Below are 27,115 nucleotides of genomic sequence, written 5' to 3' on the forward strand. Positions count from 1 at the left end.
TTTGTTTTAATTGACAATCATCCTCATTTAATTCACACCTCAACTTCTATCTCAGCTTCTGTGAGAAATTGTTCTAACATCATTTTAGTTTTCAAAGGTTTTGCTAGCGCTTTGTATTCATTCTATGTATGCATAGCTTGGGTATAAGCCTGAGACTTGTGTTGATTCATACATAGAATTAAGGGATCCCCTTCCTTCCCCAGCACTGAATTTAATTTTTCTCATATTTTCTACAACTCCAAAGGGACCCCCTTCTCCAGTCAGAAATATGGGATTTTACTCAGGGGTATACCTGCCAATGCTATTGTTCAGTTATGCACTATTAGAGTTACCCGTATGTCAAATCCAGCAGATAAAGGGGTGTGGGAATAAGGACAACTCATGCCCTTCTTCAAGTTGTGAGTCCTCTCCACAATCCATCTGCTACATTATTTTCCAGAGTCCTCAGGTAATTGCATATTGTCCAGAGGTTTTATTTGTATAAGTTTTTAGCTACTGTAGATAAAGGATAGAGATTTCTAGAGAATAAACATACATTAAACAATGCCTTAACAATCCTTATGGTGATATTTTGGTAAAAGTTTTGCTCCAAAAATTTGAAATTTCTTGGGATTAAGAATATGCAAGGGCTGGGGTTGTGGCTCAGTGATAAAGCGCTCACCTAGCGCATGTGAGGCCCTGGGTTTTATCTTCAGCATCACATAAAAATAAATAGAATAAAGGTATTGTGTCCAACTACAACTAAAAAATAAATATTAAAAAATATGCAAAAGGCAATATCATGGTAGGCTTACTCAGGACCATTAATACTCATGAATCCTGAGAACCTCTATTAGAATAGAGCAGGTGGATGAATTCCTGTGATAAAAGCAAGTTAACCTGAATGGAGAGGAAATCTAAGTGGACTCACAGTATTTATTGTTATATTTGATATAAGAAATTGTATGGCCAATGAACTGAACTCTAGTTTACAAGTGAAAAGGGGGGAAGAATAAAAGAGTGCTTTGCATGTCCAGGAGTAGGGTTAGTGTGGTGGAAAAACTAATGCTCCTTCCCTCCAAAAGCTGTCCATATCCTAATCCCTGAAACCTGTGAATGTTACCTTACACAGCAAAAGGGTCTTGAAGATTAAGATAAGAATCTTAAGATGCAGAGATTATCTGTGTTACCTGGTACAGATGTAATTATAAGGTTTTTTTCTCTTAATATCCCAAATATAAGGGTTTATAACAAAAAGAGGGAGGCAAAGTGCAGAATCATAGAAGTGATGTTAAGAAGAGAAGAGAGACTATAGTCACATAATATTATAGTATATTGGTATAATTATTTTTTATTATTATTAGTTGTTACTCTCTTACTGTGCCTAATTATAAATTAAAGTCTATCATAGATATGTATGGAAAAAAACAGTATATATAGAATTTGGCACTATGCTTAATTTTAGGCATTTACTGGGGGTCTTGGAACATATCCCCCACAGAAAAAGGGGGACTACTATATCCCTCTGGCTCTTGATATTCTGTGCATAAATATTCCCAGATAGCCATTGGTAGTGGGGAGGGTGAATGGGTAGAAAAGAGTACATTAATTAAAAAAAACATTATTTGACTCTGTTTCTCAAGACATTAGTCTCAGGACATTAGCCTGATGAAGCTAATGGTTAAAAGAATCATACATAAGGGGGAAAAATATGACTTTGACTTTGGGAACTCACAATCTGAGATTCAGTTTCTTTATCTGCAATATGGGGGTGTGATGGCTAAAATAAATTTGAATTATAAAAACTCTTATCATTTCCTTTAGTTTATAATGGAAAGAATGTTCTGAGCTAATTGTTCCATTTCTTTCTATTTATCTATCTTTAGGCTTTTTAACTGGGTGATTAGCTTCAATATTTTCCTGTAATGGCAGCTGAAATGTTATTGCTGACCTCCTGACCTCCGTCTCACAGAGTGCCAGTGGTTTTATTTATTGCCTTCATTCTTCCTGACCTCTCTGGAGTATATGACATCATCCAATGACTCTTATTCTTTAGGGCATACTCCACTTGAGTTTTAGGAAAGAACATTTTGAGTCAAGCACAATCCAACTCATATCTTCAAAACTGAGCTATAAACTTGACTGCAATCTCATGGGAGCTGGACACAATTCAGATCTATGACTCTCAAATATGGCTGTTTTTGTAACCATGGTTTGTTTGCAGTGCTGTCTGTCTGGGTGACTATGAGACTCCCTGTGGCAGACACATGCCAATTTCCTTCACCCCTTATGAGTAGCTTCATTACATTCTTGAAACTCAATCCTAGAAAAGCAAAACAACAACAACAACCAAACCAAACCAAACCAAACAAAAAAACCCTTAAACACTATTTGGAGTCTTTCTCTTCCCAAGATGATTGACAGTGAAAATAACCGTGTTCATCATAATATATCTGGGATAACAACGTAATAACACAGACCACAGTATCCATTATCCGTTTGGGAGATACCCAACAGCAGCAGGATTGCAACCTTAAATGTCTCCCTTCCAAGTAGAAGAGACCAAAAATAGTTTTTTTAAAAAACTGTATTTATTTTTTTAGTTGTAGTTGGACATAAGACCTTTATTCCATTCATTTATTTTTATGTGGTGCTGAGGATCGAACACAGGGCCCGCGCATGCTAGGCAAGCCAGCGCTCTACCGCTGAGCCACAATCCCAGCCCCTAGTTTTATTTTTTTTAAATATATTTTTAGTTGCTGATTGAACTTTATTTTATTTGCTTATTTATATGTTGTGCTGGGAATTGAATGCAGTGCCTCACACGTATGAGACAAGCACTCTACTGCTGAGCTACAACTCCAGCTCCCCCCCAAAATAATTTTTAAACATTTTTCAAGCCTGTGTTAGACATCAGCAATTTGGTTCAAAGTGAGTTTGAACAAACCCAGTCTGAATCTTTTTTTGACCTCTTTTCCAGTGTGAGATGAAAAAAAAAATCTGTATATGCTTCCATTAGTTCTTAGGATTACAAGACCGGGTCTGTGATAACTGCTTAAATGAGAGCAGTCATCTCAACAAAAATCAGCAACATTTTTCAGGCATCGGCTGCCCGAAAAATTGTATTCCTCCTGACTTAGCCTTCTGAGTCACTGGGATTTATAGGTGTGTGCCACCATGCCCAGCCACAGGGCAGTTTAAATGCACGCTCAAAACAGAGAAAAATGCATGATCACAAATGCCATTTAGCTTCTTAGACCTCAAAGCAGACACTTAGATGCCCCAAACTACATTCCCTTATCCAGTACAAGTGTGGTTAACAATTACAAACAGTGCCAGTGTTCAAACTCAACTGTGAGCTGTGAATCTCTCTGCCTCTTACCTCAGGGCTTCCTCTGAAGCTATAGAAAGTCATGTAGCCCAAGCAGGTTTAGCTGGAAAATGTGCGGAAGGAGTTTGGGGAAGGTAGTAGTTAACACTCCTGGGAACAACCTCAGCCAATTTTGGTAAAAAGAGAGTGAAGAGCCCACCAATTCTTTAGTGAGACAATTCTGGGTACATTCAACATGATTCTTCAGAAAGTTCCAAGTGGAATCAAATTCTAGTTGCCCACAACTCAACGAGATACTCTTTTTTGGCTCTTCTCTGTTTCACTTTGTCTACCCCTTTATTTCAGCTTCTTGGAACCACTTCCTAAATAAACACTACCTATACTCAAGTCCTTGTCTCAAATTCAAATACTGGGAAAACCCAAACTAAGAATCACAACACTCCAATATCTATGCTGATTTATGTGGGCTCCAGTTTTCTTTAATGAAATTAGGTATTTTATGTATTTAAGTGATTGTTTTCAAACTAAAACAAAAACAAAAAAAAGACTTGTATCAAAGCTGCATTAAATTCTCATCATCTTCCAATACACAAAACTGATTGCAGCTCTGAGATGACATTGCGCCTTATCCCCAATTCTCTATCTCCATCACTGCTTCGAGGTGTTAGACTTAAACTGAGCCAAGATTCAAGCTCAAAGAAGCATGTTCAATATCCTAGTTCTTTCTTCAAAGAGGAAGCACCTCTAATAAACATTCCTTACAAATGGGAGCGTAGTCCGGAGATGAGGCAGAGGAAAGACTACTTTCCTATTTTACTTCTTGTTTCAGGAGTCTATACCATCTCCGTGTACAGTTGATAACTGCACTTTCTCTCAACTTCTGTATATATAAGAAGTGTGAGCTGATTTAGTTCAGCCATTTATTGCTTGGGTTGGACACGGTCTTAGTCTATTTTCTGTTGCTAATAGCAAAATACCACAGACTGGGTAAGATATAAAGAAAAGAGGTTTATTTTGATTCATGCTTCTGATCCAAGATGAAAAAGGCCATATCTTGTGTTGGCTTTCTTAAGACAGGGATTATATACGTGTGTATATTCTGGTCGCTCCCTCTCTCCTCTTATAAAGTCACCAGTATCCAATCATGCAGGTTCCACCCTGATGACCTTATCTAATTTCAGTCATCTCCCCACCTCTAAACACCATAGTCTGACTAGATTTCTACCCTCTTAATTACTCACAATGGGAATTAAAGTACATAATAAATTTTAGAGGAGATAACCTTATTCAACTATAACAGATGCTATGCTATGTAAACTGTAGTGGGAACAGATTAACAAGGCATAGTTCTATATGATAAGGGGCTCCCTATCTTGTAAGAGAGACTGAGATGCAAACAAAAGAAGTCCTCAAAGCTCAGTGAGCACATGAAGTGGCATCTAATTTAGAAGTGTGTCTAGATAATGAGGTCTGAGAAAGTCTGTGGAGAATGATGCCCAAGTTAAATAAAAGAGATGAATTGAAATTATCCAGTTGAGTAAGGACAGAAAGGGACCCCAATAAGAGGAACAGCCTAAGCAAGTGTATTAGGTGGTAAGAAAGCAAGATGCAGGTGGGAATTGAAATGCAGTGTGATTAGAGCAGAATGGTGAGAAATGAAAGTATGAGTAGGGAGTTCCAAGCCTGAATTTTGTCAGTAAGCCACTAAAGGAATTTACTTAGGGAATGAAATGGTTATATTTGGGATTATTCAGAGAGATGAATGTGGTTGTCCTTTGAGACTGGGTTGGAAATAGTGAAGAATGGAGGTAGAGACCCTCATTAAAAGGCTATGGCTGTATCCAGGGAAATAAAGCACAAAGACATATGACTTACTTCTTTGACACTGAAATGTGTGTGTGTATAACATGTACTTATAGTCCGTAGGGTGTAGTTTGGAAATTGCTCAACTTGGAAGCTATTTGGCAGGCAAAAATAATGGTGCACAGAGACTAGTTGAATGGGGAGAGGAAAAAGAGGGAAGAATTCAGGATGGGCTTGATCAACAAGGTAGAATATGGAGTAATTTTAGGGACAAGAAAGGAGGAAGAGAATGAGACTTTGGGGTGTATTACTTATCTATTGCTGTGTAAGCAATTTCCACAAACAACACATTTCCTATCTCAAAAGTTTCTATGGGAAAGGGCTTTGAGCATGATTTAGTTGGGTCCTTTGCTTAGAGCCTCACAAGGCTGCACTCAACGTTATGTCCAAACTGCATTGTCATCAGCTGACAGCTCATGTCGTGTGGTTGTAGGACAAGTGCTCCAGTTTCTTGATGGTCAACTACCTTCAGCTCCTTGAGACCACCTACGGTTCCTAGAGGTTAGCCACAGTTTCTTGCCATGTGAGCTTCCCCAACATGACTACTAATTTTATTAAACCAGCAAGGAGAGTCTCTAAAGCAAGTCTGCTGGCAAGATGGAATCTCATATAGCATGGTGTAATAGGAGTGATGTCTTACCTCCTTTGATGTATTCCACTGTTGAGAAGTCAGCCACAGGTCCTGACTATACTTGTGGGAAGGGGCTTACACAAAGGTGCGAACACCATCAGGGATCAAGGGACCATTTTAGAATGTGTCAGTCACAGGGCTGGAAGATGAGTTCAGCAGGGACATGCTGAGTTTCATGTAACATCCAAATAAGGATCATTGTTATATTTGGGTCTAGAACCAGAAGATAAATTTAGGGATAGAATTATAAATTCAGATTCCACATACAAATGGCAGTTACAATGTTCAAAGTATATGAGATTGCACAGGGAGAATGTACACAGAGGAATGTAGATATCTGTGGAGATGGAGAGGCATTAAATATCCTCTATAAACTTGGGGGCAACCAAGCTGTTCCTCATACTTCTCATGTTCACAGTCAAATAAAATTCTTTTCTATTTTCTCCACATTTATTCCCTTACTTCGTTTGCTTTGCTTTGTATTTTCATTTATTTCTGGACAGTACTCTTAAATGAAGGAATTAAAATTAGAGATAGTACCTTAATAAACATTGTAATTAATCCCCAGTGAAGGAGAACTACTTCTAGGGTATTTCATGATCTATTTTTGTTTCCTCCCATTAATATCATTTCAAACTTTTGAACAATTTATTTCACTCTAAATGGCCTTTCACTTACCTTAGATAATATGAAAACCAAAAATAATTGAAATAGTCTCAAAGTAATTAGAAACCTTAGAACATTTCTAATAGTAATTTAAAAGAGTAAGAAATGAACATGTAGTTATTGACATGTTTAACAAATTAATTTGGGCAATCTTGTTGAAGGGTAATAAATAAAGGAAAAAACAACTGTGCTAAAATATTCAATAAAATTACAACAGCATAGCTGGTCTAGTTTTATAGATTTAGAAATGAGAATTTACAAGAAAATTGTAAATTGTATAATTTACAAATTATATAATTAGGTAATAATGTTAGTTCTTTCATTAGATACCAAATTATCAAAAAAGTTGAAAAGAAGGGATATTGGGCTGAGTAAGGTGATGCCTGCCTGTAATCTCAGAGACTTGGGAGACTGAGGCAGGAGGATTGCAATCTGGGCAACTTAGCAAGACTTCTCAAAATAAAAAATAAAACAGGTGGGGGATATAGCTCAGTGGTAAAGTAGCCCTGAGTCCCCTGAGTTCAAGCCCTAGTACCACGAACAATGGGAGGGGGAGTATTGTGGTGACAGCTAAGGGGTGTGGAGTTTCTTTGGGGAATAATGAAAATGTTTGAAATTGGTTGTGATGATGGATGCATAACTCAGTGAACATAGTAAGATTCATTAAATTACATACTTTTAATGATAAAGTATATGGTATTTGAATTGTATCACAATAAAACCATTAAACAGAGAAAAGTGGGCAAAATGTTTATTTGCTAACAGCTTGTTTCAGTTGCCATATCGTTGTTCCTTACCAGGAATAAGGGGAAGGGTGAAGGGCAAGGGGAAGGATGGAATTCTTAGCAATTCAGAAGTTGCTCAGTTGACAGGAGGTCAGAACTTCTGCTCCTATGCTGCACATAATACATATGATATAATATGCACACATACATATATGCAGCTACATTGTATATATGTAAATTATATGTAATATATAATAATATTTAATATATAAATATAAATGTATTTTTTTTTTTTGTACAGAGGTGTGCACACTTTCAAAGAACAACAAGACATGGTAAAACATCCAGGGAGTAGTAACAGTGGGAAGTCCTTAACTCATTTGAACTTGAAGGGGCAAAGGGAAGGTGTAATGTTTCCAGAGCATGGTGTGAATTATTATATATATACACGCACACACACACACATACACATATACCCCTTTCTTCAAGAACTCTGGAATTAATCATTCTTTCTCCAAATTCATATTGGCAAACAACTGTAGTGTTCAGATATAAAACTTCTAATTTAGTAACTTTAATTTTTAATTTATAGTTGGATGGAAGAAAATAGTTTATATATCACTATAAAATTAGACTTATGTACTTGATAATAAATGCAAAACAATTGTATTCCTTATTGACTGACTTCCCAGATCCATTTTCTATCTGTCTCTTCTTTTCTGTGCCACAAGAAACTGGCTTTTTTGAGCTCTCCTGGATTCTGGTTGGTTTTGTCCCATGGAAGGCACAGACAGGAGAGATTAGAGGAGGGAGGGAAGAGAACCTGGCATTTGTTTTCTCTCTTGAGCTTTGGTTTAGGCCGCAACTGGGATCCTCTGATTCCTCTCCTGCAGATCTAAGCTCTTGTTATACCCCTGACCCACAGTTGCCACTCACACCATGCTCTGAAAACATTACTTCTTCCCTTGGCCCCTTGAAGTTCAGATATGTTCAGTACTTCCCACTGCTACCACTCCCTGGATGTTTTACCACATCTTCTTGTTCTTTGAAAGTGTGCACACCTCTGTAATCAATCCCTTCATTATGTCTCTTGTTATTTTCTATCTGGTTAACACTTTGAATATACTATCAGGTTCTTGCTGGGATCTCAACTGATTGAACTATACTATATCTTGTATCTGAATCTGTACCATGAAGAAAAAACGTTATCCCAAAACAACAAAAGCAAAAACCACAAAAAGGATGGGAATGATACACACTGACTTCAACATGGTGGTTATTTCTGAGAAAGAGAGGATAGGAGTGAAGTGGGAATTAGGATGTTTTTAGCTAGACCTAAATTGCTTCATTCTGAGAATGGTGTTTAACTTTAGAAAAACAAAATCTAAAATACATATGGAAAATTGCTAATCCTTGTTTCGTCTCAGTTATGGAAATGTAGATGTCTCTTTCCAGTATTTTTGAAAATTAAATGAGATAAAATTAATTCTATTTCAAAAAGAGTAAGAACCTACCCTGAATAACAGGTTAGTATATAAATAAATGGGAATTTGGTGTAAATGACTAAGGAAGGCAAAATGGAAACTGAGTCTTTAAGGTCTTGGACTGCTTACACAAAAAATATAGGCTACTCTATGTATATAACAAAGATAAGCTCCCACTTTTCTCATGAGATGGTTAAAATTCTATTTCCAGGTTATCAGAGAAGTCGCTTAAGAAACTGCTCTGCTGATTACTTATTTTTTCTAGACCTCCTCTGAATTCACATGCTTTGACACTTTATTTTTACCTTCCCTGGGTTTTAGCCATGTTGTTTATGTAGAATGGGCTCCATGCCTATTTGCTGAGGAGATCCTGATAGGCATAAATCAAACCAATCAACCTATCACAACCATGGTGATAGATTCAGAAACATGCACTTAACCTAAACAGAATCAGTGCGACCTAGGGCAATCTTGTAAGGCCTTTAGGAAAGGAGGTTGTAGAAAATAAGGAATGAGGAAGATGAGAACATGGCAGCTGTCTTGCTACCATAGGAGTAGCCAACCTGATCATGAAGCCCAAGGGAGGGAGAGTCAGCTGGTTCCTGGTATTCTAGTTTTTCCTGAAGTCGTGGTGAGCTTTGTGCAGCCCTAACTGAAGGTTTTAGTTATAGGGGCCTATGTACCTTTTTATTTCTTTTTTTAATTAAATTTAGATTGATAGCCCAAATAATACAGTGTCAGGGGCTGCCATGAACAGGAGCTGAGCATGTAGGAGCTGACCACGACCCTTAGCCTTGAGTGATGGAGGTGTGTAACTGACTTCCCTTAGAACTGGCTTCCACTGAGCAAGGAATTACAGCTCTGGGAGTAGGCATCACCCAATGGGACTGGGCTATACCTCCCCTGAAACCCAATCTCTTGCCTCATTTGGGTGGAACTTTCTTGAGTGTCTTTCCTCGATAAATAGGGCTTCAGGCGTGCTTGCTCTCTCTCTCTTTGGCCAACCTCCCTTGCCTCCCTTGTGGGAGCTGGGGCTGAGAAGCCGTTGCTGAACCCCAAGAGAAAATATTTTCTCTGTCTCTGTGTGAGCATTTAGTGCCAGCCCAATTCACCTGGAGTGACTCTGACTGATTTAGTCACGTGTTGCAGCAATACAGAGATACATAGTGCCCTGTGACTCAACAAATACTCTCAGACCAACTGACATGGTAGATTTGCCAGAGTAGGTTGTCATTGTCAGGCAAGAATTGTATTTAGCTGAAAATAACATAGTGTACCCAGGATTTTTTTCTGTCATATACAATAAGTTCAGAGTTTGGCAGTTCAGGGTGATACAATGTCCCTGCAAAGACCACTTTTTGCTTCTTTATCCTAGATATGCATCACACCTCCAGTGTTAACCTCAGGGTCCAAAGTAGCTATTGAACTCCAGACATAATGTCTGTATTTGAGAAAGAAGGAAAAAAGGGAAAGAACAAAAGAATGTACTAATGTACTTTATAGCTAAATCCATGTTTTGTAATTATTCATCCTAGAAGGGGCTCTGACCTAAAGATCATTGACTAAAATTTAATATTATATCTGGAAAAGAAGCCTGCAGATGAAATATTTTAGCTGGAGATAAAGCTACCTGTGGTAGATTAAATAATGGCCCCCAAATCCCTGAAATCTGAGAACATGTTACACCACATGGCAAAATCAATTTTACTAATGTGATTACTTAAGGATTCTGAGGTAGGAAGATTATGCTGAATTATCCAGGTGGGACCAAATGTAATCACAAAAGCCCCCACCATCCCCATAAAAGAGTAGGAATTGTTCAAGTGAGAAGAGAGCTCCTGTAGGGTGAGAGAGGACTTAATAGGGATTGCTACTTAAATATATTAGTCTAGGGGCTTATGTAGCTGCTGGGTAAGAGCATTGGTCAATATCTATTCTAATCAGGTATGGGGAAAGTGTTAAAGCTATTGGTTCAGCCTGCAACATTCTGATTGGTTAGCTCTTGACTCTATAGCCTTCACTCAGGTCTGTCTAGCTTCCTATTTCCTGCCAAAGGAGGAAACAAAGGGGACAAAGGAGATGGCTGGAATGTTTGGAATACTTCTACAGGTTAATCTCATGGAATGGTCTTTACATTTAGAGAAGTCATTATGGGGCTTATTTCTTCAACTGTCTGCCTATTTTACTATCTACCTTATCTTATTCATTTCCCTCCACTGAAGAGGTGCCCCTAACAGCTGTTAGGGGGATTGGATGATGATTGTTCTGATTACTACAAGCTGAAAAGGGGAATTGAAAGGTGATGGCAGTCAGGGTCCTCATGCAAAGGCCTATGTAAAGGCTCCCAGTAGATGGGGGTTTCATTTTGAATTCCATCTATATGACCATTTGTAGTTTGGGTATCTTGCCTATCAGGGCAGTCCAGAGGTCCATGGTGATGGTTGGTAAATGACTGGACAAGATGAACATAGAGCAGGGATCATGCCTTCTGACCAATCCTGGATGAGTACCCAAAAAAGGAAACCAGATTTTCAGCTTCTGCTGTTATTACAGCAGACCCCAACCGCCTGTCAGTGCCTTCTTCCTGGGTTCTTGTCTCATGAATTCAGAGAATGAAATCCATGGATGAGGAAGAGTGAGTGGAAAAGAGTAGGATTTATTTAAGTGAGAAGAAAAGAGATAGAGCTCCTACAGAACAAGAGGGCACCCAAAGGTGCCCACAAAGGTCTTTATAAGAAAAAGGCAAGAGGATTGAAAGCAAAACAAGGAGATGGGACAATGGAAATAGAGGTTGGAGTGATGAGATCTAAAGGTGAAAGAAGGAGTCACAAGCCACAGAATATAGGTGACCTCTAGAAACTGGAAAATATAGAAGGCAGGCCTACTGACACCCTGACTTCAGTCCAGTGAAACTGATTTCAGACTTCTGACCTTCAGAACTACAAGATAATAAGTTTGCTGATTTTAAGCCACTAAATCCAAAATAACTTGTTACAGCTACACAGGAAACTAAAACAGTATCTCAGGTGAAATCAGCATTCTCTTACCAAGGAAAGAGGCTCTATCAGTTTCTTTGGAGTGGAAAATGAAAAAAAAAAAATGTCTGGAGTGTTGTGCCCTCTCTAGACATATTATTGCTTGGGGACAGCAAGTTTACAAGATTATTACCATCACATTCTTCCAATTATAAAAGTATAGTTCATATAAACAGAATTGTTTTAAATCAATGTCCTTTAATTTGGATCCATACTTAGCTGCAAAGTTCCCACATTGTTATTTCATCAATTCTCATAGAAGACTTTTTTTTTTTTGACAGTGGTAGTAGGGTGGCAGAAAGGTATAATAACATCTTGTAATTGCCACTGCTTTTGTTAACAAAAGGAGAAAATGTATTTGCAACTGAATTTCAAAGAGTGGATTAGAAAGTTTTTATTTGTATTAGAAAACTTCCCACTGAAAGTCTGATTGTCATGAATACAATGGTTACAAAAAGGATACTTGGAAAATTTAATCACAATGTAATTTTCAATGTTATTGATACATACTAAGCATTTTTGACAACTTTTATGTCAAACTTCTCTGAAAGAAGTCATAATGAACCAGAATTCTTCCCAAAAAGGAGACAGCTATGAAGGTTTTCCTCTTTCTTTTGACAGCTGGTTGGTGAGAAAAATTTTGTTATAAATAAACTAAGCCAGAACAAGCAAATGCCTAAAATAACAAACTACTATCACTATGAGAAACAATTATATAATAATACTCAGAGGAAATGATATTTTCTTTAGAAGAATCCAGGAAAAATGGAGTAATTTTTTTTTTTAATTCTCTATTGCAGGGTTTCTTTAATGCTCATTAGTGACGTTTCTGAATGCGGTTTAAACAAAGTCTCTCTGGCATGGCAACTGTTGCCAGGTAGGGCTTAGCTTCCTAGGGAGTTCACAGAGGAAAGAAGCTGCTTTTAATCAACAAGCTGGAGGAGCCATATGTAGCCTGTGGGCTGAGCACATAATGCTTGGTTCCACAAGTCAATATCCAGGCAAAATAAACAAAAATCAAAATGACCACAGTGAGATCTCTCTCCACATGTGAGCCTGAGGGAAATGCTGGCCTGTAAGTTTGGGGCTGGTTGGCACCATGTTTCTTATGGCCTTGGGTTTGTCTTTCTCCAATAGTGTGAACCCTTAGCATAGCATGAAAGTTACCATTTTAACCAATTCTATATATACAGTTCAGTGACATTGAGTACATTCACACTATTGTGCAACTGTCACCACCATTCGTCTCCAGACCTTTATCTTTTTAAACTCAAACACTGGACCCATTAAACCATGACTCCTCATTTCTCCCTTTCCCCAGCTCTGGAAATTACCATTTTACTTTCTGTCTATGAATTTGAGTATTCTAGGTACTCACAGAGATCATACAGGATTCATCCTATTATCCTACTTATTTCATTTAACCTAATGTTTTCAAGATTCATCCTTGTTGCAATGTGTGTCAGAATTTTCTTCTTTTCTAAGGATGAATATGTATGAATGTGCCATGTTTTATTTATCCATTCTGATGCACATTGAGGTTGTTTCCACCTTTTAGCTATTGAGGATTATACTGCTATGGACACTGGCATATACATATCAGTTGAAATGGGAAAGTAGACTTTAAATGAGTGAGGATACTGTCTTAGAAATTGTTTGACAAGAAGGTGGGAGGCTGTCATAGTCTGTTTGGGCTACTATAATAAAATATCATAAATTGGGTAGCTTATAAACAACATAAATTTGTTTCTCACAGTTCTAAAGGCTGAAATAACTGTCCAAGATCAAGGCACCAGCAGACTATCTGTTAAAAGCCAAATTTTCTGGTTCATTGTGGGTGCCTTCTAGTTGCATCTTTACTTGGTAAAAGGAACAGACTTCTGGGGACTTTGTAACAAAGCTCTTTCCCTTATAACCTAGTCACTTCCTATAGACCCCTCCAAATGCTATCACATTGAGGATTAAGTTTCAACACATGAATTTTGGAGGGGACACAAACATTCAGACAGTAGCAGAGACTCTAAGTGTAGAGACTATCATGAGCCATCCATGGGCTGTGTGTGTGAGCTATGCACATTGGAACTATTTGAGGGGACTGGTCTAGCATTGCATGCTGATTGGGCTGTGCGATGCAAGTGTGCCTTTCCTTTCACTTTGCCTGTGATCCCACACAGCACCTGAGATGGGTGTGACTTGCCAATATGTCAATCAATCTGCTGACCACAAGACATCACAAAGCAAGACTCCACCTTGGAAACATTATCCCCTGCCTCATTTGGTGAAGAAGATTCCATCTAATCTCCTTTGTGAGTCCCCCCTATAAAAATAAAGAGATTCTGGGTGCACATTCTCTTTCCCTCTTAAGGTCACAGAGTCATCCTACCCACTATCTGAGACTTATGTCTGTGTGTTGCATGATTTGCTTATCTTAATGTTGCAGCCAGCTCTTTTGAACTCAGCTCCTCTTGTCAGCATGGGCAGCCGGCCAGAAGAGACTTTGAGTCCGTATGTGTGGGGTGAGATTCTAAGCACATATGTGGTTAGGAATAAGCTCCTCTCATGTATCAAAAAGGCACATAAATAGTGTCTGAGGAGAAGACCTCAATGGAACTCACTCTAGAAACAGCCCAGCCTAAGAAATGATTTCTATGCATTTTTTTTTTAAATGGGACCAGAGTACTTTCTTCTAGAAGAATGTGGTGTTTCACCTGAGAGACATCCAACAAGATGAAGATGTAAAATAGTTGCGATGTTGGACATTCATATTTGAGATAATGTCATGATAGAAGCTTTCAGTACTGTCAAATGATACCCCATGTGAGAAGCATATTTTGGTGTTATTTGATCAGTGGGTCTACAGCATTATCCAAAAGAGGGTAAGCTCTTATGCTAAAAGTAGTACTGGTAAATTTTAAAACATTTTATCCAAGTGTGATATAAATATAAAAGTCCATCCCGATTAAAAATGTACAGCTCAATAAATTTTCATGAATTGATCTACCTTTGGAGCTAGCTAGCACTCAGTTTCTCAGAATCTCACCTAATGGCTCTATTTCAACCATAAACTTCCCAACGGAGGTAATCACTATTCTGACTTCTAAATGGCCTTGATTAGCTTTATTTGTTTTGTACTTGCATAAATGGCTGCATACAATTTATCTGTCTTCTTTTACTCAACATAATGCTTGTGAGATTCACTCATATTGTAATTTAGTTGTAGTTTGTTCATTTCCATTATTGTTTAGTATTCCATGTGGGTTTTTTTTTTTCCTGTTTTAGACACATACCTGAAGTGTGCAAATCCATTTCATATGTCAACATAAATTCATAGGAAAATCCCTTAAAATGTCCAATGCCTCTAGTTCTAACTCTGAGCAACTGAGCTAAAACATCTAATCTGTAATTTGAGTCTCGAGATTATATTATCCACCAAAAGGCAGGACCCTGAGCTGATTGCTTAATGGTTCTATTGCCAGAGATTCTCTTCTATCTATAGGTTTAAAACGGTACTTTGGAAGTATAACTCAGCATCCTATGAGTGTGTTTGATGGCAAGAGAGTCTCTATGGTTCTGTTATTTCCAGGTAAATTGATAAAAATGAAATTTTTGAACTTTCAAAACAAAGAAACTCTCAGTAAAGCTAGGTCTGAAATGATCTGACAGCAATTGATTTGAACTCTGTTGACCTGAACTCTATTGATCAGAACCGTAAAGACAGTCCAAATATAATTCTAACTGTGTCTGAATCTATCATTTTTCAAAATGTGAGTATCCCGAAAAAGAATGCCAGTCAAGAACCAAGTGGAAAATAGAAAGCATGCTGAGCTGGAATGTTATAGGGAATGTCATAAAAAGTCTATTCACAGAGGCTTGGCAGGGTTAAGAAAACTAACAAGGAATGTTGAGGCACCCAAGCAATAATGGGAAAAGCTATTATTATCCACAAGTACAAAGGGTCAAGGAAAAGGCATGTCCCTGGAGTCCAGGAAGAGATGAGGAGAGCAAGGTGAGTTGCCTGACCGTGTGTGTGTGTGTGTGTGTGTGTGTGTGTGTGTGTGTGTGTGGTGGTGGTGGTGGTGGTGGTGGTGGTGGTGGTGAGGCTCTGCTGGAACTGCATCTCCAAGTCAAGGAAGGAGGGAGTGTGTATGTATTGGGGGTAGGGAGGACCCCAACCTTTCTCTTTCCTTCTTCTCCATATCTTTTAGTGCAGAGCACAAGGGAGCCTTTGAGAAGTCCACATGGATATGCCTCCAGGACCCAAAGCAACAGCAGAAGGCAACACAGGTCTCTAGAGGGTTGGCTTAGCATAGAGAGAAATCTAGTGTCAAAGTGTTATAGGGCTGGGTTCTCCTGGGAAACTGAGGCAGCACAAAGACACCTCCACACACAAACACCAATTCTTGCGCTAAGTCAGTAAGATTTCAGACACGTCACTTAGAGTAAAAGGCAATGGGTTTATTAGAAGAGGTGGGAAAGTTAAAAAAGGGACACTGTCAAGGGAGAGAGTTGGTCCTCTCAGATGGTAGAGTTGTGCCTCTCCTGCACTCCAATTTTATTGGGGATCCCAGAGAATTTTTCCAGAGAGTCCTGCTTAGTTCCACCTCTTGACTTGTGACTGACATCAAGATGATATCAGACTTATAAGTCCCCACAGCTATGACAACTCTAGGTCACTTTGACCCATTCTGACCAGTTCTGATTGGATTTTTAACCATAAATTCTTACAGATTTTATGGTTAGGAGGAATTATTCTTATCTCCCAGAGTTTCAGGATATGGTTTTGTCAAAATGGTCACAAAAGTCTCCCCCTTCAGGGAAAGAACTTGGGTTCTTCTTATCAACATTATTTTGGGCCTACATTTCTCTTGCAGATAACAGGTAGTTTGCTGAGGGATGCGACATATGTCGTCCAATTAAGCCAGGCAGGACTGCAGGTAAATTGCTTATTGGAAAAGAAAGCATGTTAACATCAACACAAATGGATGTGTAACTGATGTGATTCTGCAATCTGTGTATGGGGTGAAGGTGGGAGTTCATAACCCACTTGAATCAAAGTGTGGAATATGATATGTCAAGAAATTTGTAATGTTTTGAACAACCCACAATAAAAAATTTAAAAAAAAAATTTGTGTAAAAAAAAAGGAAAATAAGAAAAATGTGAGAGTTGAGATGTTCCCAGTGAGGTATTGGGAAGGAAAATGAAATGCATTTGTCTTGGAAGGACCAAAAGAAAAGATGCCTCTCTTGTTTATCCCTTTAACAATCTTTGGTGTAAATTTCCGGTTTACAGGGTGAGTGAGAAAGAGACCACTTCTTTCATGAGTGTACAGGTGTTTTCCTTAATGCCCCCTCACTAGACTTCGGGAAAGAGGGAGCCTGAAAAAGTCCACAGAACAAAGTCCTTCAAATCAGAGTTGGGTCTGTCTGAGGATAAGCCATTTAAACAACATGAACCTCATTGTCCTCTGTGGCAGAGAAAATATAACAATTTGTAAAGAGAAAAGAATGTTATAATAAATGTTAAGAAAAAAAAAAAACATCAACACAGTGGGCCTGTTTTATAGAATTATTCCCTTAACCTCTTGTTCCTATCACTTGTGTCTGTCTACCCTCTATCAAAGGATGTTTTATGTATTACACTGGCCCCCAGGACATGGGTGAAAAGTAGCACTTAAAAGGGCACCATGATTAAACTTTTTGTATTATATTTCTAGGACCTCATCCCTACTTTAACTTCAAAATGTATTTTCTATGCTTCTGTTTCACTTTAAATCTTCTTAGATTAATTACTGTATCACCTTTGTGTGACCTTGAACTAGAGCACAACACAAACTTCTTGGCACAAGTTTCAATAATGATATAGCTTCTGGGAATGTTGGCTTTTCTTTGGCCAATGTTCACCCACAGTCTTCTCAACAAACATAATCATGTTTAGGGTTGGAATTTTAAGTCAAGCTGCCTTATTTCCTCATTAACAAGAAAAATATGCAAAATATATAATTCAGATTTTCAGAGCATTCACATTTCTTAGATATATAACCCAAATATTGTCATTTGGAGGGATCTCTTTCCATATCTTTAAGTTTATTTTGGCTCTTCAGCTCAATAAATTGGGAAAATATGTATTCTGTCAACAAGTGATATAGGCCTCTTCCTATATGTTACTGAAAATGCTAAAAGGGGTGAAAGTATTAAGAAAGATGCTGAAAAGATGAAAAAAAAAAAAAGACCTATAGAGCAGAGGAAGAGGATCAGGGAGAGGGGGGAGGGGGGGAAATGGGAAATACTGGGGAATGAAATGGAGTATATTATGTTATTGCATATTTGAATATGTCACAGTGAACCCCACTATTATATATAGTTATATGTATTAAAAGACACTTTAAAACATTGCTACATCCCTCATCCCCCCACCCAATACTATAAGAAAGTAAAAAACTAAGAAGGAAAATATTTGAGCCAATGCAAAAGAGATCCAAGCAGGTGAGTGATTTGAATGAGAGTGGGATGAGTTTTATGTGTTTTAAAACTTAAAAAATAATTCAAAAGCTGTATTATTTTGACCAAAGAGATAATATGCCATGTGGAAAAAACACTTGATGAGGAGTCAGACACTTGGTGCTAGCCTTGGCAAATGACTTAGTCTTTCTGTGCTTCAATTTCCTTACCTATTAAGTTGGAATAAAGATGGAACTAATTCCTCAAATGAGAAGTTATATTCTGAAGTTTATGGAGAAATTCAATATCCTTTGCCAATATCACCAATGGGTGATATTTTTAGAAGATCTCTTGATTTAGTGTCCCTCATTAGTGAGTAGACCTCTTTCTCACCAGCCTTATCTCCTTTAGGGTTTAGCAACCAGGCTGGGATTGGGATGGAGCACATGCTATAAAGGCAGGAGGCCCTCCAAAGGCTCTACTTCCAGCCAGAGGAAGTCCCAGGGAGACAGGAAGAAGACATAAAAGGAAAGACCAATTATGGTGGGTCACAGAAGAAGCAGCCAGTCAGAGATAGGAGAGGCCCACAGTCTGACAGATGTATACTTCCAAATAGTTGGACTTTGAGCTAGAAGGGTGGACATGTTAGGACAGGGACTCTTGCTTTTGATTTATAAAGGTTAGTAAGAATTTCTTCATAGGATGTCCTAGCACCAGCCAAGGGGCCACTGCATCAAAGTAAATTCAGGAGGCACAGAGCTGGATTAGGCAGAGAGAAACCCTGGGTTTGACTGTACTGAGCCTAGACTATGCAATAGATGACACATAGGACTGAAATTCAGAGGAGTCTGTAGCAGCATGTAGTAGCTATGAGGAGGCCAACTCAGCCAGGGAGCAACACTGGGCTCAGTGCTAGCCAAGAGATCAAAGCTGAGTCATGGTAGCCACTGGCTTCATTCTGCAGCCACTAGCTGAATACCTAGAGGTAAGACCAGTCAACTTCCTGCAGTCCAGGCAGCCCAGATGGCCACTCCTCAAGGGAGGCCCTCAACCCAAGGATACCATGTGGACATCTGGATTCATCAACCCAGCTCCTGTCATGTTACAGCATCAGCCACCAATGCAACATTTCCTCCCAAGCATAGCTTGGAGTGGGGAGAAAATGTCAGAGATCCAGCCTTTTTAAATGAAAAAAGGAAAAAAAAAAGTTGAGAATTAGTTTAAAGAAACTCTTTAAACTATTAAGCAAAATTAGTTTTTACTGATATGGCTTTTTTGTTTAGATTTTAAAAAATGTTTTTGTTATGAAACAGGAAAGATCAAATCAAAGTTAAAAAAATAAAAAGTAACTAAAAGCAAGTAACGTCAAAAAAGTATTGATAGCTATAATACCTTTGCAATGGAATCACAAATGTCCTCAATATACACTCATATCTTTGTATTAGTCCCAAAACTATTGACCTTTTTTGAATATATGAATGAATAAAGCTCATAAAAATAATGTATTATAAACAAAACAATCCGTAGTGGGGGAAAAGTGATTCTTTTTTTTTTTTTTGTGGTACTGGGAATTTAACCCACAGGTCCTTTATGACTAAACTGCATCCTCAGCTCCTCAGCTCTTTTTATTTTGTGGCAGAGTCTAAGTTGCCCAGGCTAGCCTGGAACTTTGTATCCTCCTGCCTCAACCTCCCAAATTGCAGGGATTACAAGGGTGTACCACTGCACTTCTCAACAAATTATTCTTAAAATACAAAAACAACAACAACAAAAAACTATAGTAGCCTGAGGCTATTTAGTTTAGGTGCAAAACCACTTATATCTACAAGTTGCTAAGTGAATCATAGCATGGTAAACAAGTGGTAGCTACTATGAAAATAATGTGTTGATTATGTTTGATCTATTTCCTTTAAAAAGAAATTTGTAATATATTTCAGAATATATTTTGGCATTCAAATGGATGTCCTTTGGTCATGCCTCCAATTTTCTAGTTACAATGGCTATTTATTCATTCCCTTATGATGGTTGATAGAAAGAATACCATAGAAATGGATATTTTAAAGCAATACTGTGCTCAAATTAGTAATTTTTTCAATTGGATGCTCCTACTTCTTGAATGCTATACAGATTAGACCAAAGAGTATCAAGTTCAATTGGGGACAGATCCAGATTTTCTGGGGCCAGAAGATTATAAAATTCAGATCATCCTTTAAAAAAAAAAAGACCCACATTACAAATACAAAAGGAATTAGAAAAGACAATTCTTATTTTAAATTAAAAATCACAAGTTGGGTTCTGTGTCGAATGCCTGTAATCCCAGCTGCTCAGGAGTTTGAGGCAGGAAGATCCTGAGTTCAAAGCCAGCCTCCACAATTTAGTGAGGCCCTAAGCAACTCAGCGAGACCCTGTCTCTAAATAAAATATAAAAATGGCTGGGGATGTGACTCAGTGGTTAAGTACCCCTGGGTTCAATCCCCAATACCAAATTTAAAAAAATCACAACAAATGATACATTTGAAAAACTCACAATGATTCTGAAAATTAATGAACTGCCTGATATAACTGTGTGAGACTTTTTTTCCTATGTATTTTGGGTTTATATTCTGATTTCTTATTTTTTTTTACCTGAAAATGGTTTTGTCACTTTATGTTCTATAGAATTAAAAGATATTTTTACCTTTCCATTAACAAAGTTGATAAAATTTGTTTTTATTATTGATAGTTAAGAAGAGTTTATTTTCAGTGCACAGCTCACTCTTGGCAAAGTTACATATATTTTTAAGATTTTTTTTGGTCAAATTTGGAAAATTCCTATGAAATTTCTTTCACATGTAAAGAATAAGAGGTGGGAAGATTTTCCACAGAAATTTTGGACCCAGAGATTTCAAATATCATTAATCTATTTACAACACACTTCAGTGAGAGGTCCTAAAGTCTACAATTGTTTGGTGATATGATTTCCAACTTTTTACTTTTGTGTCATAATACCAAGTAGCACAGGTGACTGTAAGCCTTCAAGCAATTGGAATAGGTGTCACTATAGAATGGGCTGCACGTGCCCAGGTACCATGTGATTTTATTGCAGCTTCCCTTTGGCCAGATCCCCCAAATGGTCTCTGGAACTATTCCAATTCTTCCAGACATGAAGGGAATTATGACAAATAGGAAGTTAGGCTGAAAAGAGACAGCAGTCTTTTCTTAGTTTGGGCTGCTATAATGAAATATAATAAACTGGGTGGCTTATAACAACAGAAATTTACTTATTATGAAGGCTAGAAGTCTGAGATCAGGTGTCAGCATGGCTGGGTTCTTGTGAGGATTCTCTTCTGTTTGCAGAACTACCATCTTTTCTTTATATCCTCATGTGGTAGTAAGAGTGTGAGAGAACTCTCCAGGGTTCCTTTTATAAGGCCACTCACAAGGGTTCCACATTCATGATGTAATCACGTCCCAAAGCCCCCCAACTCCTGATGCTATCTTTTTGGGGTTAGGAATTTTGGGGAACACACACATTCAGTCCACTACAAACCTCTTGAGAGGATCTTATTTTTGAAGCTTTTACAAAAGCATAAGACCACATGTACTTGTTTCTAGTACCCCTCTTGTGATACTGGAAGGTGTGCTAAGTTTAAGTTGCTTGGAATCTGCCTTTGGGTTTAGCTTTGGACACTGTGCTTCAGAAGCACATCCATAGAAAGGTGCTAACTTAGGATGATGAAGGGTCAAGACATTATCATATGATAAGCAGTTAAAGCCCATGCAAAATCTTGGAAAAGTGACAATTCAAGTGGCTCACGTGTGTGTCTCTAGTGTTTCAAGTCTTGTTAGGTGGAAGAAGTATTTGGAAACAATAAAGAATCACTTTTTAATTTCCTAATGATAGGCCAGTTTCAATGCAGAATTGACCAGTTTATGACATACTGAGTTCCTTATGAGAGTGGGTCAAGAAAAGAATCTAACCTTTACACACTTTTGCAAGTCTAATTTTTTTTTTTAAACTGGGGATTGAACCTAGGGATGTTTTACTATTGAGCCACATCCTCAGTCCTTTTTACTTTTTATTTTGAGACAGAGTCTTGCTAAATTGTTGGGATTGGCCTGGAGCTTTGCATTCCTCCTACCTCAGCCTCTGGAGTTGCTGGGATTACAGGCATGTGTCACCACACATGGTACAACTCTCAAATTTTAGGATGATTTTGCTATTAATTTTATTTGGTGCCTTAGTCACAATGGTTGATATGTTGATAGTCTTAAGGAAGTTGGGGCTGCTTTCTAAGTAGGGATTTTTTTTTTTAAACTAGGGCAGTGATAGTCATCCACTTTACCTCTTTGATGTTTATAATTTTTAGTTTAAAGATACATCATAGGGCTGGGGTTGTGGCTCAGAGGTAGAACGCTCACCTACCATACATGAGGCTCTAGGTTCTATCCTCAGAACCACATAAAAATAAATAAAGGTATTGTTTCCATTTACTAAAAAAATAAAAAAGGATACATTGTAATATAATGATTAATCAATATAGGAGGCTAAGGATTGCAGGGGAGGGATTTCCAGGTCTAAATTATAGAAAGACTATCACATGGGATTCCTATTTTTGGGGTAGAAACTGGAATTGGACCTTGGGTCAGGAGGAATTCATCAATGATTCTTGGGATCATAGATTCAGGTGACTAAGGAGTCAGGGCTGTTTTGTGACATGTGACAGAACACAAATGAAACTGGCTTGAGGAAATAAAAAGAGATAATTTATTGGTTGCAGGAGTAGAGCTCATTGCAGACACATTTGCCTCCTAAAGGTCAGACATCTTCATCCTCTCTTCCTCAACTTTTCTTCCTTTAAAGTCAGCTTCACTGGCATGCACTAGTAGTCACTGTTCCACTAGTTTATATCTTTCTAGTCTAGTTATCCCAGAGTTTGGTTTTCTGAAGTGATCCCACAACAGCCCCAGACTGAGATTCTGAACCAAAATGCCTATCCCAGAACCAATAACTGTGGTCTGGAATATGATGATGACTGGCTAGTCCTGGGGAGGGAGAGTGGGAGGTGTCAGTCTCTTGGAACCACAAAGAATCATTGTGGGGGAGGGGGAAGGGCAGCTCCCATAAGAAATATAAACCACTGTTACCAGAAAATGAAGTGGGCAGGGATGGATAACACTGAGCACTCATACTTAAAAATCCCCAAAGAATGAGTATCCATTATTTGGGAGAAGATGTGTTTTTGAACTATCTTCATTAGGCATACTTAAACTGCAAAATCGAGTAAATCTTTCCCATATCTGGAGCGATACCATTCAAGGAGTGGGGCAGGGGGAGGGCAGTGGCCTTACATTTCAACATTTTTCTTTTTTCCCCCCAAGTGGGAATGAATCAATGAAGAGGTTACAGAAGTACATTCAAAGCCGAAAGCATTCATCTGACAATTTTAAATTTTAGTGCCCTCTTAAGCAAAGGATCTCGGAACACTTTGAATAATACATTTTTTCATTTTGACCACACCCTGTGCAGGTGACATAACTATTACCGTTTTGTTCTCGCAGTTGGGGAAACCGAGGCACGACACCCCCTTATTCAGCTTTCTGGTAGGTTTTAGGAATAGTCCTCCCCACATGACCTCAGAGGGTCTCCTTCACCCTCGGAAGCGTCCCTAGAAATCCTCCTGTCCTTTGGCTTCCCAGGAGGAAAGCAGCTCAGGCTCCGCCGCAGCCCTGGGACTCGTCCTCCGCCCAGCTGCACCCGCCCTGCTCTAGCGCACCTTCCTCAGTGAAGTCCGGCTGACCAAGGTCTGGCTGTCTTTCCTGTCCTTTCCCCCCCATTTCCCTTCCACGGGTCCCCGACGTTCAGGCAGCCCTCAGCCAAGCGCCCTCAAGGCGGTGCGGGCAGATGCTGCCACGGCGTCTAGCAGGATGGGCGCCGGCACCGCTGGAGGTGAGCGGGCCCGGGCGCTGGATTGGGGTTGGGGCGGGAGGAAGGTGCTGACCGGAGGGAGGCCGGCGAGGAGCAGCGAGAGGGAGGCGACGCAGGCGGGTCGGCTCGCTGCTCGCGGGCGACGCCTGGAGAGCGAGCGGCCCGGAGCCTGGAGCTGCGGGGCCGCTCGGGGACGCGCAGCGCTCGGTCGTGAAGCTCCCGGCGGCGCCCGGAGCCCCGGCGCCCTCCCGAGCGCGGGCGGGAGACATGGCTTCGCGCGTCCCCGCCGCCACCGCTGCTGACTCGACACAATCGGCGGGTCGCGCGGGGGGCGCGGCGTAACCCGGGGGTGGGTGGCGGCGCGGAGCCTCCTCGGGAGCTCTGAGTCTCGTTGGCGAGCAAGGAAGATGCCAGCACAAAGGCTAGCGGAGACCCGGCCCGCTGCGGAGGGTGGCGGGAAGAGCCGCTGAGGGGCGCGCCGGGCGCGCTTTGCTCGGCGCTGTCTCTGATCACTGCCCTGGGTCGCAGGGTCGGGACGGCAGTGCAGGGTCCCTTGGCTCTGTCATAGCGGACGCCGCAGCCCGGAGCTGCAGGCGACGCGCGGCGGCATCTCCCGCCGCCTGCTTTCTCCGCGGCGCGCACGGACCAGCCAGAGAGCGCCGGAGCGGCGGGTCGGGGCGACTGCGGGGGCGCCCTCCCGCCCGGCCGCCGGGTCCCACCTGCAGCCCGTGGCGGCGGGCGCCGAGCCCAGGTGAGTGCCCTGCCGGTGCCCAGCCTTCGCGCCGCAGGTATCGGACAGCGGGAGGTGGCTTTGTTTTCCTCGCTCGCGCCCCGGCGCGGTCATTCATTTGACATTCTGCTTCCGCTGCCTTGAAACCCGGGTGAGAGGCACCGGGACGTGTCTGATGGTTTGCTTATCCCGAGAAGCTGGGACTTTTGGGTTTATTTGAGCATCACTCAAGGGACAGGAGGCTTCATTTCCTTTTTGGTCTGGAATGTGTTGTGAACATCCTCTGCTGGAGCTTGGGGCCTGGAGAAAACCGGGGCTGCAGATTTAGACGTAGACGTTTCGGAGGACGTGCAACTGCAGAGGTCTGACTCTTTCATGCCTTGTCTTCTCCATTAGCAGTGCTTAGCTGCTTTTCGTTCATTGTGATTAATTTTAGGAACATCTGTATAGACGCATTTATTTCTGTTCGACTTGGAAGTCTTTAGAGTCATCACAGCTCACAAATAGAGTTGTAGCATTCGGTCAATATTAAACTTGGAGAAGGAAAACATCGTGATCATTATATAGACTGAGCTGGACGGCAGGCAAACTTCACCGGGGCCTTTAACCTTCCTGAATAAGATTTCTGCTTTCGATGTCCTAGAGTTATGCACACTCTTGAGTTCTCATAGAACATATACCTTTGTCAAAGTGTAAAACTTGTCTTTTTTGAATAGTTTCTATAGTTTGTCATTTAGAAGAAAAAAAATACTTTAGAATAATCAACAGGGTCTTCTATTCGACTTGGTGAAATTTGGTGTATTATTTTAAATATGATTTTCTTTTTACTAATTCTCCTATTCCCTCAAGGGCTCATTTCTTCTGTTGCCTAGAGAGAGCCTCTCTCTCTTTTCTCCAAACAGATGGCTGTAGGTTCCAAGAGGCTATCTTTAAAATGACACATTACTTACAAACAAAGAAAGCTCTTAAGTTTGTCTTTGGAGTTATTAAAACAAGAGACCTGATCTGGATGGTGATATTATTAATGGTGTGAAAATCTGGAGCTTGCTAATCTGTTTGGTCATCAGAAGATTCCTGCAGAGATTGTTTATATAGTGTGGGAGACAGATGGCATCCCTAGCAGACAAGAGAAGCCAGGCATAAAGGGTCATTGTATTCTTGAGAAATTATCTACTTCACTGTTGGGAGGTGGGGTAGAATGGGATGGAAGATGAGAAAGAGATAATTTTGATCTCTCAAAGGAAACATTAATAACTTCACTATCCAGCAGCCTGAACAGTTATTCATTTTTTTTCTTTCTTTGAAGGTTTACAAAGTCATCATTGAGCTATTTGTTTTGATTATTACATTAGCACATTTTCGTCTTAATTGTGGTTATGTGAAACAGTATAAATAGACTAGCAAAAATGCTTTTGAACTTAAAAGTATCCTAACACTCTTGGGGATAACCAGTCATAGCTCTTGTACATAATGGCCCTTAGACTCATAGCATTTACTAGCGGGAAGAACTTTAATCTGCATTAGTTTGAACGCAGTTTCCTTTACCTACTCTATGACAGGTGGATCCCTAACCCCTACCTTTTGCCCCTAGACTGTCAGTTATAGGCAGAACCCTGATTCTATGATGATTGACCAGCCTCAGACATTTGGCTTACCATTGCCTCCATCACAGTTTGGGGGACCTTTTGGCAATGAATCTTTATGAAGGACTGTGATGTCAGTGAGGAAATCAAAGTCATTCTGAACATTTGAGAGTCACCTGGAGGTTTCTGCTCCTACCACCACCGTAGATTATTTATGCGCTGTAGATTGCAACTAGATCATAAAATTGGTTTTCCCTCTTTGTGAATGCAAGGGAAAAGATTTCAGTAAATTTATATTCACCAGCCATAGGACTAAATTTAATGAACATGAGTAGTGTTTCACCGCTCTGAACAGGAGGCATGGAATAGAAGCAAGCGTTGGTATTTTTCAATGTGATTTTGGGAGAAAAACATACTTTCTTACTCTTTTGAAAGACTTTGTGTCATTGATCTCAGCAAAGAAACCAATTAACCTGTAGTTAAAGACAGATGCTATGGCCTTTTCTTCTGGATGAAATGTGTTTTGTAGGAGAGGTGGCTTTTATTATGTGTCCTGACATCAACAAATGATCTAATATTTAAAATATTTGTTAAATCCATGGCTGGTGTCTTGGCCATCTCTGTTGCCAAATGTTTCTTCAAGAGAAACCAGAGGTTTCTGGCCTGGGGCTTGGTGGGCCTGGCATGGGTCCACATTTTAGTGTACTACTGCCCGTTTTCTTGGGGTTAAAAATAAATAAAT

Source organism: Marmota flaviventris, chromosome 11 (assembly GCF_047511675.1).
Source record: "Marmota flaviventris isolate mMarFla1 chromosome 11, mMarFla1.hap1, whole genome shotgun sequence".
NCBI lineage: Eukaryota > Metazoa > Chordata > Mammalia > Rodentia > Sciuridae > Marmota > Marmota flaviventris.